Source organism: Harmonia axyridis, chromosome 5, assembly GCF_914767665.1.
Source record: "Harmonia axyridis chromosome 5, icHarAxyr1.1, whole genome shotgun sequence".
Classification (NCBI taxonomy): domain Eukaryota; kingdom Metazoa; phylum Arthropoda; class Insecta; order Coleoptera; family Coccinellidae; genus Harmonia; species Harmonia axyridis.
Genome location: NC_059505.1, coordinates 39,975,216 through 39,994,670, shown reverse-complemented (window position 1 = coordinate 39,994,670; position 19,455 = coordinate 39,975,216). Strand labels below are relative to the sequence as shown.

The 19,455-nt window shown below is 34.0% G+C and overlaps 1 long non-coding RNA gene across 3 annotated transcripts in view; it reads right to left on the bottom strand.

Moving 5' to 3' along the window:
• Positions 1–2,366: 2,366 nt before the first annotated feature.
• LOC123680341 overlaps positions 2,367–19,455 on the bottom strand; it is a 50,336-nt gene continuing 33,247 nt past the window's right edge. For 2 of the 3 annotated variants that reach the window (XR_006747503.1, XR_006747502.1), the window contains exons 2-4: positions 11,030–11,197; positions 2,840–3,536; positions 2,367–2,770 (exon numbers count right to left, since the gene is read on the bottom strand). This is a non-coding gene — a long non-coding RNA (uncharacterized LOC123680341). Of the gene's footprint in view, positions 2,786–2,839; positions 3,537–11,029; positions 11,198–19,455 lie in introns of all 3 variants that reach the window. The other variant, XR_006747504.1, reaches the window with a different exon arrangement.

Here is a 19,455-nt window from a genome sequence, read left to right as displayed (position 1 = left end):
CTTCGATGTCAATAATTCCTGAATGGACTGTATGTCATTTTTTGCAAACTTAATTTTTCCTGATTTCAAAAATATATAACATCGTATGGTTTGTATCAATATGAATAATAGACAATGTTCAAAAATCCTTTTTTCATCTAAGAGTGTCAATATTTCTACAGTTTCAACTGTCGATGAGCACAGAAAAATATAGAAAAATTCTGGATATCTATGAGAATAATATTCTGATGCATCCATCTCATTACAACTATCTCGATTGTAACAATTGATCATGTTGATTTTTTCGTTATTTCCGAATCCATTTTGAAATGAAAAATTTATAAAATACCCCAGATTGGAATTTGGCAGAAATTAAGTGAAAAGCATGGAAATAATCAAATTGACGGAAAGACACCGCTCTTGTTATAGGAAGCTTTGGTTTGAGGTGCTCATCAACAGTTGAACGTAAGAAAATGCCTGTATAATAAAAGTATTATTATTATCATTATAAATTTTTTTCGATATCGCCATTTTTCCAATTTTCGCTTATAACTCGAAAACAAAAGAAGGTGGCCAAAAATAAATACTTATCTAGTTATTTTCTCAGAAAAAAAGAACGAGAATGGGTATCAGATTTTGTCTTTCTCCTCTGATTTAAAAGCTGTAATGCTATAACATCGAAATTTGCCCACCCTTTACATAGTAATAAGCATTCAGTAAACTCAATTTCAAGGAACCCCGTCACAATATTGCTTACATTGAGGGTTCCCCCCAGGGCAAAAAACTGAATAGAATCCCTCTCCTAAACACCGCCACCATAAATCTCAGGGGCATCAAATGCAAAAAATGCAAGACGTCGACATAAAAATCCACCCCTAGAAATCCGCCCAAACTGAAAATATTTCATATATAACCTCATATTATTTGCCATTCGTAATGTCGTAAAGAAGATGTTATACGATCTCGATGCCTGCCAAAACTCCAAGTGCCCTGTCTCATCCAATAAAGCTGAGGGGTTGAAATGTCTGCCCCCAAGACGGTGCGTAAGGGTCTTTCACCCCCAAACATCTTCTGGGGATGCACACGCTCTGACGCCTCCACAGCGTGGCTACTGACCCAGATTCCACCATAAATTGGAAGTTGAATGGACCACCCTGCTTGAAATAGTAACGTAGGAAAGATTGTCGATGATGAGGAGACAGGGTGGAACTCGTCTTCGAGAGGTTAATGATGATTGAAGTCTAGGAAACTGCAGGATAGTGTAATTGTTTGAGTTTAGAGCCGTCAGGTGGCGTTAGATGTTGATTGCTACTCAAGGCTTCGTTCGGAGTTAGTATTGCAGTAATGGGTGTTTTTTAAAAAGCTTGAGAACTTTAACTTACAATACAAAGTAGAAATATTGTTGGAATTATTTATGATCTTATGATCTGAGATAATCTTGAGATTATTTCATAACATTTAATTTTTAAATATGATTTTCGCCTTGGCTTCTTTACTGTTTTCTGCCTGTATGGAGTCAATGATGGCTTGAATATTAGCTTCCAATGCTTAGAGGCTACTGATTTGTCAGCATAAACCAGTGACTTAACATTGCCCCATTGCCAGTTAACAGGACCACTTCTGGAAATATTATTTATCATTATTAAACTGCTTTTGGGCAATGAAAAGTATCTATTAACAAACAGCGTGAGTTATAATAACTCACTGTAATAAATGGGAAAATATGGATCTGTGCTTCTATACTTCTCTGCTTATATTCGATTGGCCGACAGGGAACATTCCATTATTGTTATTGACGGGAGGAATGTTCGAGGGAATATCACTTTAATAATTTTGACGTTTTTGGATTAAGTTGATATCTAATTATTTTGAATGTTTTGCTGAAAACGATAAATTCTGATAGTGAAGATGAAATATTATATAGGTAGATATATTTCCAAAAGACAAACAGCTAATGTTACTATACAGAATTACTTGCCCGAAAAAATATAAAGGAGTTTGAAAAAATTTTCAAGATTGGTGTAGCAGTAAGATCATCAAGTCATCGTTTACAGGGAATGTTTTTTGGTATATTTTAATGCATATTTATAGGCAACCATTGAGGTTTTTCAATGAAGTTCTATATCTGTACTCTGTATTGGATTCGAGCTAGCCGAAGCTAGTTCGATTGTGATTGGTGACACTAAGTTTCCATCTCTCTTATACTCGGGATCGAGCACATATGTTTAATTCCCGTTCCTTCTGTCTATATTCTAAGTATGTATTTTTTTCTTAGTATTTATTGATATAGTCGTAGATAAAGTATAATATTCAACTTGCGGTAATGGTCATAACTCACTTGATGAATTAACTTCATCTACGTGAGTTATGACCTACATTACCGCTCGTTGAATAATATACTCTTGCAAAGTTTCTCTTAGTCCTTTTCATTTTGGTAACCTTTAAAAATTGTTTTTTTTTTACCAAGCTTACACGCTAAATATACAATAATATTAAGTATAAATGGTGATAGTTCAAGAATAATCTCAATTCCTTGAGTAATTTCAGTGAATCTTGAAAACCCTTCATGTAATTCATTTCGAATCTTGAAATAATCTTCTCGATGCATCATATTATAGAAAATGATGGGAATGTAATTCTCCATTATTTCAACAACAGTAATTCTTGAAGTTCTTCGCTCCATAAATAATCAATTCAAGAGTTTTCTTTTGTTTAATAAGACCAAAACCAAAAAGGACAACTTCTCACCAGTTCATAATTTTCTAATGTTTCTCAATCTCTGCTATGAAATCTGAAAAAAGAAAAACTATAACTATCAAGATAAATAAGGATTCAAGTTTCGTTTATTTTCATATCTTACTATCAACTCATCTCAGGTATGCAGCAGCATGATCTCCAAAAAGTATTAAATATCTTACAAAGCTTAATAGCATCTTTTCAATATAAGATCTCCAAATAAATGGTAAACATCTCACTGACTCAGATACATTTTTGCTGAATACGCCCCTGTACTATCTTGACCGCATTACGCACATCGTATCAATCTTCCCTTCCTTATGTTCTGTCAAATAATAAGACACTAAAAATGAGAAACTGTATACAAAGCAGACAATCAGTCAATTATACATAAATACAGTTTTTCAAGTGTTAGGTACCCTTAAAAAAATACATTTTTTATTGTTTTGCGTTTTTATTTCCTTGGAACGCAGTACTTTTTCCTCACCCTCGTGCAGAAGAAAACCATAAAAATGTAGTTAACTTCACCAGCTTGTTTTGTCTGCAAAATAATGGCGAAAAGTAGGTAGTCCATTCTCAAATGTAAATGATATGGAAATAAATTTCATCCTCGATCCACTTTACCACCTTGTTCTTTAGTTGGTTTGAAAGATAGCATTGTAACCTCAGTGGATAATGTGTATAAAATTGTATTTTTCTTTTATAGATGTTCTTTAATATGTTGAAAAAACTAACAGCTTTCGTTGTAGTCCATCTCTTCGTCCTTTTTCAATTTTGCTGATATCTTGATGGAACTTTTCATCTTACACATCACAAGAGATCTGAAAAAAATACTTTGATTAACAAAGTTTCACAAAAACCTCTATCTGCAAATATTAAGCTATTAAAAAGTTTCAAGAATTTGAAGATTGTAATAAGTTCTTCTATTTCATCAGGCAACTAGATGAAAATTCATTGTATCCAACTAAATTTTCATAATTTAGTAGTAGAATATTGACACAACCAGTTTCACTAGACAATGATATTGCAGTCATTATTGTTAATAAAATACAAAACATTGATAATATACTCGTAAAATGTTTTATTCTAGTATTCTAGTATCTTTTATATCAAAGCGAATCAACAATAATTTATTGATTTGTTGTAAGTACATTAAAAATGCCCCCCTGATATCAGGCTTTATCTAATTGTTAGAATACTTGTTTAGTCATTCGTATCTTTACTTTTTTTATGGTTTTGATTATATCAAATTTTATGAGAATAGGACAATGAAATTATGTTCTTTGAATTTGTTATAAAAACAGTATATTTTTCCATTCTATTTCAAAAAGAAGTTGAACAAAATTCTTCATAGAAAACGCGATTGGATATTCGATACCTATACAATAATGCAATATGTTAAAAAACAATAATTCAAACCGAAAAAAGTGATCACTTTCGGTAACATCTGGTCAAAATTGTATTAATAGTATATTTATTACATTAATTTTGAAATTTCCACTTCAGCGATAATTGATAGCAAATTGTAATCAAGGTGAAAACTTCGTTGTTCTGAATTGTATATATGTTTTGAATATGAATGAGCTTTGTTAGTTCAATTATTAATTCATTCACATCGTGTAATCATTATCTGATCTTTTAATCTCAAAGGATAAGGAATTCAATATTTCAACCGAGATATTTCTATTAATAATTGCAATTCTTATTATTATGTCCATATGAGTAGGAACGGGCCTATTTCATAAATAAAATATAAGCTATTCCTGTGCCAATCATTTTCATTAGTACAAATTGAAGAAAATAGATTTATTTGTCTCTGTCAACGTAACCTGTTGTTATATTTCACCTGTTGGCTATGTATATGTATGTATGAAATGCAACTTTATTCGTCATTGGTTGTGAGTAATTCATTGAAAATTCCTATGACCTTTTCTGAAGAAAGTATGTATGAAAAGAACATGTAATAATCACAACATGATATCCTATGGGACTACATTTGCGTTTAATCAAATTTACAATTTTCGCCAATTTGAATTGAAACCAAAACAATCAATTGGAAACACAACAACGAGAAATTAACAATTTTATGATTTTGTGAATTTCAAACTTCCACATTATTCATCAAATTGGTTTTATTACGTTGTTGAATGAAGTGTTACACACAAATCGACAACCTTTTCAATTAAATTTTTGTTTATTTCTTCATATACTAACAACAATTAAAATTATGCTGGTATTGCTAAATGAATGAATTCATTTAATGTTCCATTTGGTTGCCGGAAGATAGAATATAGGTAACTACCATATCCGTTTTCATTTTCAACTTGCAGACAAAACCAGAACATTAGTTTTCTAGAACAAACTAATAATATTAATTAATAGTTTGAAATTTTTTAAACGATATATATTCATTTCGAATTTGAATGATGACTTCTTTGCACATGATGTAAGTAGAGAAAGGATATCAACATCATTGTCTTGCACTTTTTTTACCATTTTGATGCAGTGCAGTTTGAATTTATGGGTTGTCAACCTACAGATAAACTTTTACACCTTAAATTGTAGAGGCCATTAATCAGAGATTGGTAATAAATTATGTGTAATTCGTGTTTTGTAGCTTTAGAGGGATTTATTATTCGAAATTCAGGTAATTAAGATAAGAATCAGTTCATGTAAGTTAGTAAAAAATCCATTGATTCACTTTTTTTCATTCAGAAAGTGACAATCAGTTCCAATTCTCAGGATTACTTACGTTACTAAAATAATACATCTATATTAGTGGAATTGGTATTCACTGATGTTGATTCAACGGAAAAATTTGTTTTATATGAATTCGATTTTTGACTTTTCAGTAATTAAGTGGAAAAAACAATCATGTAATTTAAGACTTACTGATCTCAGATAATGTTCCTGATAATAAATATAAAGGGTGTTTTTTTTAGAGCTATAGAACTTTAAATTGCAATAAAACAACGATGGATTATTCGATTGACATGAATTTTATATATCCGCAAGATAATCTTGTGGCATTACATTTTAAATATGATTTCTGGCATATGACCGCCACGGCTGGCTTGGATGTAGCCCAATCTGGACGTCCAATTTTCGATGACCTTTTCCAACATTTGTGGCCGTATATCGGCAATAACACGGCGAATGTTGTCTTCCAAATGTTCAAGGGTTTGTGGCTTATCCGCATAGATCAATGACTTCACATAGCCCCACAGGAAGTAGTCTAGCGGTGTTAAATCATAAGATCTTGGAGGCCAATTCACAGGTGCAAAACGTGAAATTAGGCGGTCACCGAACGTGTCTTTCAATAAATCGATTGTGGCACGAGCTGTGTGACATGTTGCGCCGTCTTGTTGGAACCACAGCTCCTGGACATTATGGTTGTTCAATTCAGGAATGAAAAAGTTAGTAATCATGGCTCTATACCGATCACCATTGACTGTAACGTTCTGGCCATCATCGTTTTTGAAGAAGTAGGGACCAATGTTTCCACCAGCCCATAAAGCGCACCAAACAGTCAGTTTTTCTGGATGTAACGGTGTTTCGACATACACTTGAGGATTAGCTTCACTCCAAATGCGGCAGTTTTGTTTGTTGACGTAGCCATTCAACCAGAAGTGCGCTTCATCGCTAAACAAAATAAAATGGACGTAGTGCGCGATACGTATTCCGCAGAGAACCCTTATTTTCGAAATAAAAATGCACTATTTGCAAGCGTTGTTCAGGCGTGAGTCTATTCATGATGAATTGCCAAACCAAACTTAGAATAAATCACTTGACAGCTGTTAAATCGGTCGCCATCTTGAACAGTAATGCCAACTTGAAGTTATATACCTCGAAAAAAACACTCGTTAGATGCTATATTCTATAGATATTTTTGGGAAAAAGTTCGTAAGGTTTCTACAACCCTCACCATCATTTATTGGTGCTAAAACTATAAAAATATACGAATTGCTCCAATGCATCATATTCATCAATGAAAATTTCGTTAAGAGTCTAATCATTAGCAAATTACAGTCGACCAAAATTGTTGTGGTAGGATCCATTTCAAAGATTTTTAATGGTATTTCCTGACTTTAGTTCACACAACTCTTAGGTTTAATGGATACTCTGCAATTCTGAATAAATTTTATGAATCCAATCATAACACATATCTCATTTGTAATTCACTAATCAATCGATAATGATCAATCAATCAAACAGAAGTAAATGAATAATGAATAAATCAATGCCTTGCTCACCTATTTGACATATCACGAGCGCTCAAAAATTGACTATTGGTTGATAATTATAAATCTCACTTCATCTGATCAATAACATTATGAGCCAATCCAATGATTTTTTAAACAAAAATTAACTGTTATCTTGAATTGATTTGCACAGATCAATTATCAAGAAAAATTGAGATTGAAATAATGCAAATGTAGATTTAAATTATACTTGTTTGGTATAAATTTACTAAACATTAAGATAACGAACATAATAAGGTGTTACAAAAAAATTTTCCTGGAAATATGTATGAAATTACTCAAAACATTTTGAATAATAGTGAACAAACCCACAAAATTTAAATAAAATCGGACAGTTATGGATTTCAGAAATTTAGGCCAATTTTCACGAATCACCCTGTATCCCCGAAACTAACTTGGGATGCACAACAAGCTACTTTTCTAGAAGGCCTGGATGACCTTCATTTACCACTAGGCTATGGCCAACAACTCAATATACACCCTGTATTTGTTTACTAATAAATTCAATATTGATTTAGTGAGAGAATCACATAAATTCTTCAATTCTCACTAGTCATTCTTCAAACCTATTGTGAATAACTCACGACCTTAATATGTACTTTGAAATCTGAAAATCATATGAGTTACACAATCTTGAAGGAGTGAACACCTGAAGCATTGGAATTACTATGCAACATCAGTTGACAGAACAATATGGTATTCCCTCAGTGCTTCAAGAATATCAATTGCAGAAAGCATCTGAAGATGGTATGGTATATTGTTAACAGAGGAGTATTAAACTCTTTGGATTGAAGTTTTAATATAACAATGTAAGGTCTACATTCATCTGTACTTCTGTACCTACATCTACCAAGGCAAATTTGATATTTCATTTGTGCATGACATAGAGCAATAAACATATTAGATAGAGGGAGTATACGCAATTTTTACATGTCCCCAACATGGTTAGATTACGTTGTCGGATTGTGATATAATTTCAAATTCACAATTTTACTATATCGTTATGAATGTATATTACATTGTATGAAATATATTTATTTGAGTGATTCCCGATTAAATATGCACATTTGAATATTTGGAATCCGATATTTTTCTCAATTATCGAATTTATAATAAGCAGAATATTAAATGTTTTCTGTATCTACCTTCTGAAATACAAGTTTTGGCAACTTTTGCTCTCCTAGTGTCATCGGTTGTTTCACGCGCTTGAAGTTTGTTTTATGAATTTCTGATATATTAAAATAATTATTTCAATATATCTTGAGTTAATATGAAATGCTGATTCACTATGGGACATAATAAATGCGTTCTTTGTGGAGAAACTCGCGAATTGAGTGGAATATCGTATCACTGATATGTTTTCATTTCCGCACGCTTCATCTCAAATTTGATAGTTCATGTTGGGGACAAAATGTGCTTACTGAAAATGACATATGCTCCCTCTATATATAACTTTTGCTCTGGGGTTCAATAGAAATAACATAGAGAAATAATAGTATTGGCCCAAAATCATCCCCCTGAGGAACACCGATGCTAATAGTTCCTAAATATGATATAAATAATTAGTTGGATATCTCTGTTGATGATGAGAACTGAAATTGAAATGTTTTCCAGTATGGACTGGATTTTAAAGCGGATTATACCAGACCCACTCGACAGCCCGAATTTCGTCAGTCTCAACATCAGGTACTCCTTGAAACACAAGGCTCCAACCTATCAGTGTCCAGTTTGGTAGGATGCATTCTTTGACACCGAATGAAGGTTGAATTTGAATGGCCGTCTTTGCAAATGGCCGGTAATCGACTACTCAAGATTCGGTTCCAAATTTCTGGGCCATTAGATTTTATTGAGAATTTTATAGGGAATCGATGTAAATCAAATTGGACAGGATGATTTTGGTTTTCGACGAGAGGTTCGCGAACTGCTTAATAGGTTATCGTGAGGTTGTTTGCACAAAAACATGTCATTTATTACGAACCGGTACATTTGAGGACAGTGAAGTAATCGCTTTCCAATTCTATGACTTTTTTTGTATTTCCTCAATATTTCTGCTTGAATTTTCTATGTTTCTATGATGACACTATCATCATTAAACTCTTAATGAATTTGAAATGGTTGTTTGAAGTTGATCGAATATGTAAAACACAGAAATATTGGGTGTTTATTTTCCTATAATCTTTTTCTATTTCTAATAGTTCAAATTATGTGATCAGCTTGAAATTTTGCAAGAAGCTCAAAATAGTCATTTCATATCAACACCCAAAATCTCCACATCGTCAGTTTCGTGAACAACGGTGAAGAAAATGTAGAACGTTTTGTGCAAACTCTTGCAAAAAAGTATATAACTATATACTTATGATTGAACCGTTCAACAATATAGAAAATAGTATTTAAATCAGCTCAAGATGCCCACGATGCTATGGTAATAGATTATCTATAGTATAGAACAGCAACGAATCTTATGTTTAGTTGAATTTCAATGACATCATAAATTTTATCGAAAATTTGCCGCCAAATATCCCTCGGGCATTGACAAAAAATTTTAATGACAAATATCTAGAGCTTTCGATTGACATAAAAATATCTCGTCTATTAGATCAATGTCTTATTTCAAGTTTCTAGGACTTGACAGGCCAATTGAAAAGTACCCAGTCTACCATAGTAAAACACATTTTTTCGGCAAAATTCGATTTTGTTATTCAACATAGTTGCCTTCGAGGGGGATACAGCGATTATAGTGATCTTCCAACTTTTCGATACCATTTTTGTGGTACGATTTGTCTTTCGCTTCAAAATAGGCCTTAGTTTCGGCGATTACTTCATCATTGGCGCTAAATTTCTTTCCAGCAAGCATTCTTTTGAGGTCTGAGAACAGGAAAAAGTCGCTGGGGACTAGTTCTTGCGAATACGGTGGATGCAGAAGCAATTCGAAGCCCAATTCATGCAATTTTGCCATAGTTTTCATTGATTTGTGATAAGGCGCATTGTCTAGATGAAACAGCACCTTTTTTCTTCAAATGGGGCCGTTTTTAACGATTTTTTCCTTTGAATGATCTAATAACGCTATATAATAATCGCTGTTGATGATCTGGCTCTTTTGGAGGTAATCACAGAATATTATACCTTGCGCATCCCAGAATGCTGTTGCCATAACCTTGCCAGCTGACTGTTGTGTTTTTCCTCACTTTGGATTCGGTTCATCGTGAGCAGTCCACTCAGCTGACTGTCGATTGGACTCCGGAGTGAAATGATGGAGCTATGTTCCATCCTCTGTCACATATCGACGCAAAAATTCAGGTTTATTGCACTTAAACAGCTTCAAGCATTTCTCAGAATCATTAACACGTTGTTGCTTTTGATCGATTGGGAGCTCACGCGACACCCATTCTGCACACAGCTTTCTCATGTACAAATATTCGTGATAGATATGATCTTCACGTTCAGATGATATCTTCACATTGTGCTATCTCGATCAACTTCACTTTACGTTCATTCAAAATTATTTTCTGAACTTTTTTGATTTTTTCGTCGGTGACAGCCTCTTTTGGTCGTCTACTGCGTTCGCCGTCTTCGGTACATTTCACCACGTTTAAACTTAGCATACCAATCAATGATGGTTGATTTTCCTGGTGCAGACCCCTGAAACTCTTCATTAAACCAAGATTTTGCTTCAACTTAAATTTTCTCTTCGAAAAGCAATATTATATCAGCACACGAAATCCTTTTTTTCCATCTGCTCTCAAATAACAAAAGCAGCTACACTCGCAACGCAATATCTCAAAAACTAATGGTCGGACTACTGTCAAATTTTGTCACGTATTGTTTGAAGCTTGGTACTAACTAAAAATCACATGGATTTAATACTAGCACCGCCATCTGTTCATCAGACCGGGAACTTTTCAATTGGCCTAATATCGTTCGAAAGTTATTGATGTGAGTGGAAATTTATTGGGACCTATCCAAAATTGCAGATATTGTGACAAAATACTGAATATGCAATAATATTCAATATGAAATAAGCAAGTAGACCTTGAATTTGACTTTAGACTTACCCAAAATAAGGTGCAAACTACATTGTTAGAAATTATGAATCCCCAAATCTAGATTTTTCGGACGCACATCTTCATACAGATCTGTGATCTCCAAGGGGCTTAAATGATGAAAAACCTCAAAAGATCCTGACGTCTTTCTCGATTTCTTTTTCCAACAAGATCCCCCATCTGCAGAAAAAATTATGTTTAAATAAATGCAAATGAAACATTTCAAATATTTTTTTTAATTCTGTTTAAATAAATGCAAACAAAACATTTCAACTGTCATCGAATCCACGTAAGAAACATAAACAACCAACAGAATATTGCAATAATCGAAGAAACCTCTATTCTTCGTCCTTCAACTCTCTGGTAAACCACACCGCGAGAACAATCAATAACAAGCGCAGCAAGAGAGATGGTTAGTGAACCAAAAATGCATCGCTAATCCCTCAAGATCATCTCTAGTAAGTACTCGTAAATCAGCTGTAACCCCTCAAGCAGTAAATTAAGCGTGGCCCTCAAGGATTCTTATCAGGAAGAAACAGGAGATCGAATGGTCGAACAATTATTGTTAACAATGAAATTTCATCAGTTACCAATAGCTGGGGAAAAACAGAACGGATTGCAAGGTTCTTCGGTTCAACAGTTCGTTATGAACTGCGCTTTAAGTTTACACCTGTTCCAACTATGATCCAATATAAAGAATTATTCATTTTGTGGTTTCGAAAGTAAACGTAAATAAACAAACTTTCGTCAAGAATATCGATCAAATTTTTATTTCGATATATAAATGGTGTTTTTTTAGAGCTATAGACCTTTAAATTGCAATAAAACAACGATGGATTATTCGATTGACATGAATTTTATTTATCCGCAAGATAATCTTGTGGCATTACATTTTAAATATGATTTCTGGCATATGACTGCCTCGGCTGGCTCGGATGTGGTCCAATCTAGACGTCCAATTTTCGATGACTTTTTCCAACATTTGTGGCCATATATCGGCAATAACACGGCGAATGTTGTCTTCCAAATGGTCAAGGGTTTGTGACTTATCCGCATAGACCAATGACTTTACATAGTCCCACAGAAAGTAGTCTAGCGGTGTTAAATCACAAGATCTTGGAGGCCAATTTACAGGTCCAAAACGTGAAATTAGGCGGTCACCAAATAATCGATTGTGGCACGAGCTGCGTGACATGTTGCGCCGTCTTGTTGGAACCACAGTTGCTGGACATCATGGTTGTTCAATTCAGGAATGAAAAAGTTAGTAATCATGGCTCTATACCGATCACCATTGACTGTAACGTTCTGACCATCATCGTTTTTGAAGAAGTACGGACCAATGATTCCACCAGCCAATAAAGCGCACCAAACAGTCAGTTTTTCTGGATGTAACGGTGTTTCGACATACACTTGAGGATTAGCTTCACTCCAAATGCGGCAGTTTTATTTGTTGACGTAGCCTTTCAACCAGAAGTGCACTTCATCGCTAAACAAAATAAAATGGACGTAGTGCGCGATACGTATTCAGCACAGAACCATTATTTTCGAAATAAAATTTCACTATTCGCAAGCATTGTTCGGGCGTGAGTCATGATGAATTGCCAAAACAAACTTAGAATGAATCACTTGACAGTTGTTAAATCGGTCGTTTGACCGTTTGAATTCAAATTTTTTTTTGGTAAAACATACATAGTATAGCAAGGAGTAAATGATTGAAATTTGTAGAAAAAAACGGAGGGTTCATAATTTTTTTGATTAATTTGTTCATAAATCAAAGTTAAAAAGCTCCTTCAGGGTGTTGCAGTTTCTTTGTCAGTTAGTATATTTACTACAAGAATCATTATTTTTGTAGTAAGTTTTCTCAATATTTACACGTTTAGCAGTAGATAAACTATCCATATTATTAAATGGCAAACCTTCATCTAGACATATGACGCTTCTGATGACAGTTCTGTTTGACATATGTCATTGATCAGGACCACGACATAGATAACCTCATTGTGAAACTTAAGGCAAATATGTCTACGATAGGATAATTCCACCATCAGGATTTTATATTATAAATAATTATGTTGCAGTTTGTGCATAATTCTCCAATTGAACCCCTGCATATGTTGTTTTAACGACACAACTAGATATTTCTGGTAAGACCTTGAGGATTTATAGCCTCTTATTGCAAATGTGGATAAAAATCGACGATATATGTTTGCTATTAAATAATAATACAGATATTTCCCCATTTTCGAGCTGTGATAATTAATGCTACAATAAAAAATAATTTCATTATAAAGTCTGCCTTGGAAATTCTTCTGAAACTTGATCCGTCAATCAATACGTTTTTGAATAATAAAAAAACTATTGATTTTTCAATGAGCCAATCGATGACAGTAGTTCATCTTCAGCTATCCCATATTGACTAATGGCAAGAAGTTGTCATATTTTTATAACGTATGAATCTATGGGAGATGATACCCCAATATAAGGGGCCTGAAGCGATCCTGATACACCTAAGGATTCGAAAAATTATCGCTTGAAGAATCGGTCCTGGTTGAAGTAACCCGATTTCAGAGCAGATTTGGTTTTAGTTACTTGAATATTGAAGGGATTTCTAAGGATAGGAGTGATTTTTTGTCAACATTGGCCATAGACAGTGACACGGTGGTGATACTTCTTCAAGAAACCCACATGGCAAATGAAGAACTCTGTGAAAGAGGATTTTTAGTAGGTTATGTATTAATAGATTGCCTATTGAGTTATGTCTGTGGTCTGACTTGTTATGTTGAAAAATCATTAGTTAGTGGTGTTGAATTGATCCGGAAAGGTGAAGTTGACGAAGTATTTTTTATTACTTTGAAATTTTGTAATATTTCTAAACAAACCCCCTAATATTCTTTGGCCTATAAATTTCGATATGATTTTTTCTTATCCTTCAATTTATGAAGTGATTTCAATTGTTATCATTCAAAGTAGTAAATAATGGAAACTATAACATTTCTTACTCCTTTCTGATGCTTTCTTTTTTTGTTTTCAGATTTAATTATAATATATTTATGCATCGTCAACTTCTGGTCAAAAGGAAGAATGGAAGGATTTTGTTTGGATGAAGAAGAGAAACCCTTCAATATAAATATGTCAGCTTATTTTGTAAACAAATAAAGAAACCAATCACTACACCTTAAACGGAGAGCCAGAGTTTTTGCTGAGGTTAGTATCTATTTTCTTTTATTATACGTTGAAATTAGGGATTCATCAAGCCAAGTAGCTTGACATTATAACCGAATAATTGACTTGAAAATCAAGCTCGTGAAAAATTACATACTTGAGCTTGAGTTGACTTGATTTTAGATATTTATTGCTTGACTTGATATCATGCTACTTGATATGCACGCGTTGCATGGCATATATTTCTGCAATCTCGTGTGCGCTTAGACTAAATAAGGGGATTCCTCGAGCGCCGAGAGACTGAAGCATTCGCCAGTGAGACTTTATCAGTAGTTTCCTCACATTTCTATGAAATTCATTGGTAGGTTTTGGTAATTTCAGAAATATCTTTCCAAACTTGACCAAAATTGCCAAGGATTTTTTATCAACGCCAGCATCTTCAGCTCCTGCTGAAAGACAATTTTCCAGAGCTGCTCTTACAGTTACAGAAATACGCAATAAGTTAGGCGACAAATCTATAAGATGCCTCAAGTGTCTTAGATCCTGGATGGAAAATTATGAAATCAAACAAAGCCTGGAGGTTTCTCAATATTAAAGAACTTAATTTTTATATTATTTTTCATTTTGTTATGATTTATAGTGATTTAATTTGTTTCTATTTCAAAAAAGTCGATATTTTCGGTTATTTTATACAATTAGTTTAATAAATAAAAGTGTTTTTTTGCAAGGTTCCTTCTCATTTCATCATTTTATTATTGATGTGACACTACACAATAAAACTGCTAAAAATCAATTAGCTTGACGTGATTCAAGTACTTGATAAATAAATACTTGACTTGAGATTGAAAAACTACTACTCTACTTGGAATCAAGTCAAGCTCAAGCCTAGTAGCTTGAAAATCAAGCCAAGCCGTGAATCCCCAGATGCCCTGTTCACATTTCCTCTGCTGAAACTAAAATTCATCGACACAACTTCATTGTTTGAAATTAACAATTTGTATTGCTCTTTCTCAAAAGAATACCTAACCTAACTCAACATTCTTCACGTTTTTCAAATCAATCAAAAAAGGAAGGAACCTATAAATTATCTCACATCTCTTCGATCCCAAAGGCTCATTAGTCGAATTAATTCAACCAGACGAAGAATCCTGTAAAAAAATTGTCTATTTCAAACAGTTCGTGACTCACAACTTCATTAACTTCTAGTAATTAAAATTTCCCAACTGATTAGCATAAAGACAATCGGAGAATATGATCGGCTCGACCTTTCTTGAGCGAATTTCATGGATGCAATGAATAGATGCAGTTGCAAGAAGGGATAATGATCTGAAACTGAAGAACTGACATCGATAGCATGATCTTGAAGAAGGCACGGTCAATGAGTAAATAAATAATCAATTTGTTCTTCCAATTTTCGTAATTGTTGATTTTTATACGCGCGCTTTAGTATGACTTTGCAAGTTTTTTTTAGTGTGGTTAATTCATAGCCTTGGTAATGCAGGAATATATATTATATTATCTGGAAGGATATAGCAATTTATCTGCTTTATACCAGTGGATTATTAGACATTTCGGAATTAAAATTAGGGATTCATCAAGCCAAGTAGCTTGACATTTTAACCAACTACTTGACTTGAAAATCAAACTCGTGAAAAATTACATACTTGAGCTTGGCTCGACTTGATTTCAGATATTTATTGCTTGACTTGATATCAAACTACTTGATATTTCTTGAGCTTGATATGCACGCGTTGCACGGCATACATTTCTGCAATCTCTTGCACGCTCAGACTAAATTAGGGGATTCCTCGAGCGCCGAGAGACTGAAGCATTCGCCAGTGTGACTTTTTTAGTAGCTTTCTCACGTCTCTATGAAGTCTATTGGTAGATTTTGGTAGTTACAGAAATATATTTCCAAACTTGGCCAAGAATTTTTTATCAACGCCAGCATTCTCAGCTCCCGTTGAAAGACAATTTTCCAGAGCTGCTCTTACAGTTAGAAAAATCCGCAATAGGTTGGCCGACAAATCTATAAGAAGCCTCATGTGTCTTGGATCCTGGATGGAAAATTATGGAATCGAACAAAGCCTGGAGGTTTCTTGATATTAAGAAACTTTATTTTTTTATATTTTTTTAATTTGTAATGATTTATAGTGATTTAATTGAGTTCAATGTACCTACAAGGCTCCATATATGTTTGAAATATTCGTAAAAAACAGCCACAAAACTTCTTAAAAAAGAGGTAAAACTATAATTTCGTGAAAAAAATAATTCACCGTCGTAGAGTGCTGCCCTCCACTTTCATACTTCGTAAAGAGAAAGAAGATAAAGTACTCTGTACAAAGTTAGGTCATCGTAGGATCACCAGAGGGGAAATGAATGGGTACTCAATGTTTGACTGATACGCGGAAAGCCACATGGTGGTGATCCCTCTCAAAAAAATTAATCCAAAAATGGAATCAATGACTTTTGTGTTGGGAAGACTGAATCGAGTAAAGGATTCATGTGAAATTTTGGAAAAAAATATGGTTTATATAACTCGCTGTTATATAACTCGCTTTTACGAATAAATAAATATTTAATCCCCTCCCTGAAATTTAAGTCTAGAGCTTATCTCTACTATAGAGCTATTTGAATTAAGTTGGAACAAAAATCACTTTAGTTGCTAAATAAATTATCCCATCTCGAAAACATGCTCCATGGATTTTCAAGGCAAAAAAAAACGAAAAACTCAAATTATAAAAAAATCATTATAGTATTGAAAACGAATGAAAAATGCACTTTGGCTTTATGTTTCAGAACCTGGCACGGCAACCAGGATCATTAGTTGGCTGTTGAATGACGTCCACTTTCTGAACTTGATGTTGATGCCATATCACGGAGTGGCCGACAACTGGACAACGAGATAAGGTATCGATACTTGCCTAATTACTCTATTACACGAATTCTCTAGAAATACTGGCCCGCCAGATCCACTTTTGGCTGCGCACCGCTTGATTCATAAGAGACGCCAGTGGCGGCGCTAGAATAATGGCAAAAACATATTTTTGTTATCACGCCACACAATGCGAGTGGTCGATAATCAGGCCAATTATTTCTCATAAATTTAATTAATGCTCGATATTTTCAGCCAATATACAACGCCCCAATAAATAAACCCCTCATTTTATTCACCAAAAGTATTTTGTCTAAGAATACAGTGTGTACGTAAAGTATGCAACAAATTCATTTTTAGCTAAACAGACCAGTTTAAGAAATAATCCTGAAACACGTCGAATTTTGATTTTAATTTACCGTATTTTAAAATGATAATCTAATATATAGGGTGAATTATTTTCGAGTAATGACTTCACCGTCAATTTTTCTTTATGGAACACCCCCTTTTTGTCTCAATTTTCCGATTACTTTAGCTGAGCTGATTCCAAAAATGTATCACATGTTGATTCCAATTAGTACAAGGTGGACAAAAATACAATAGTTTTGTGTGTGCTTATAAAGTAACGCGTAGCATTCTTTTTAGTTGAATTAACAATATTATCAAAAATACTTATTGTCTAGCGGAAATAAACAAATAATGACATTTCACAAAAAACTAGACGATTATGTTTTTTTAAATTGATAAGAAATAATTTCTTTCATGTTCTGTCTGCTAGACCACAAGTACCAAACATGTTTGGAAACAGCTCATTTTTATTAATCTAAAAATGTAACAAACTACAGGGTGTTACATTCAAATCAATTGCCGCTAGACAATGAGTATTTTTGAGAATATTGTTAATTTAACTAATAAAGAATGTTACGCGTTACTTTATGAGCACACACAAAACTATTGTATTTTTGTCCACCCGGTACCAATTGGAATCAACATGTGATAAATTTTTGGAATCAGCTCAGCTAGAGTAATCGGAAAATTGAGACGAAATGGGGGTGTTCTACTTAAAAAAATGACGGTGAAGTCATTACTCGAAAGTAATTCACCCTATATATTAAATTATTATTTTAAAATACGGTAAATTGAAATAAAAAATCGACGTGTTTCAGGATTATTTCTTAAAATGGTCTGTTTAGCTAAAAATGAATTTGTTCCATACTTTACGGATGAGTCAAGTCCTTCAACGACACCGTATTAATTTGAATGACAATTATTTTTGTTTGGATCCCGAACACTGACAGGAGAACCAAAAATGGCGGTGCGTGACGTCACACTAATAGAGCGTATAATTTGCAAAGCCTCGTCGTCGTCGGTATCAAACTCCGCCGTAGTCTTGCGCCACCACTGGCGGGACCAGAAAGATCGAGAACGGTTCGCGAATTTTCCTGATCGTTGAGACTTACGTAACCTTCGGTGAGCAGCAGCGTGAAAGGGACACAGATGATTGGACGTCGAATAGGTGCCTTTCCGTCCTTATTATAATGTAAACAAGATTGTTCGAAATTAAAGGCTTGTTTATTTTTGGACATCGGCATTCAAGTCGTTTCGTCCGGATGCCGCTTTAGTTCATGTTCTATTTTGAATAAATTATAATTTATTCGATTCGAGCATCGAAACTGACGATTGTTTCATTCAGTAGAATGCAGAAGAATCGTACCTTTTTGAATTTTGTGTTTATAAATTGTGTTTTTTTTAAAGCTATAGAACTTTGACTTGCAATAAAACAACGATGGATTATTCGATTGATATGAATTTTATTTATCCGCAAGATAATCTTGTGGCATTACATTTTAAATATGATTTCTGGCAAATGACCGCCATGGCTGGCTAGGATGTAGTCCAATCTGGACGTCCAATTTTCGATGACTTTTTCCAACATTTGTGGCCGTATATCGGCAATAACACGGCGAATGTTGTCTTCCAAATGGTCAAGGGTTTGTGGCTTATCCGCATAGACCAATGACTTTACATAGCCCCACAGAAAGTAGTATAGCGGTGTTAAATCACAAGATCTTGGAGGTCAATTCACAGGTCCAAAACGTGAAATTAGGCGGTCACCAAACGTGTCTTTAAATAAATCGATTGTGGCACGAGCTGTGTAACATGTTGCGCCGTCTTGTTGGAACCACAGCTCCTGGACATCATGGTTGTTCAATTCAGGAATGAAAAAGTTAGTAATCATGGCTCTATACCGATCACCATTGACTGTAACGTTCTGGCCATCATCGTTTTTGAAGAAGTACGGACCAATGATTCCACCAGCCCATAAAGCGCACCAAACAGTCAGTTTTTCTGGATGTAACGGTGTTTCGACATACAGTTGAGGATTAGCTTCACTCGAAAT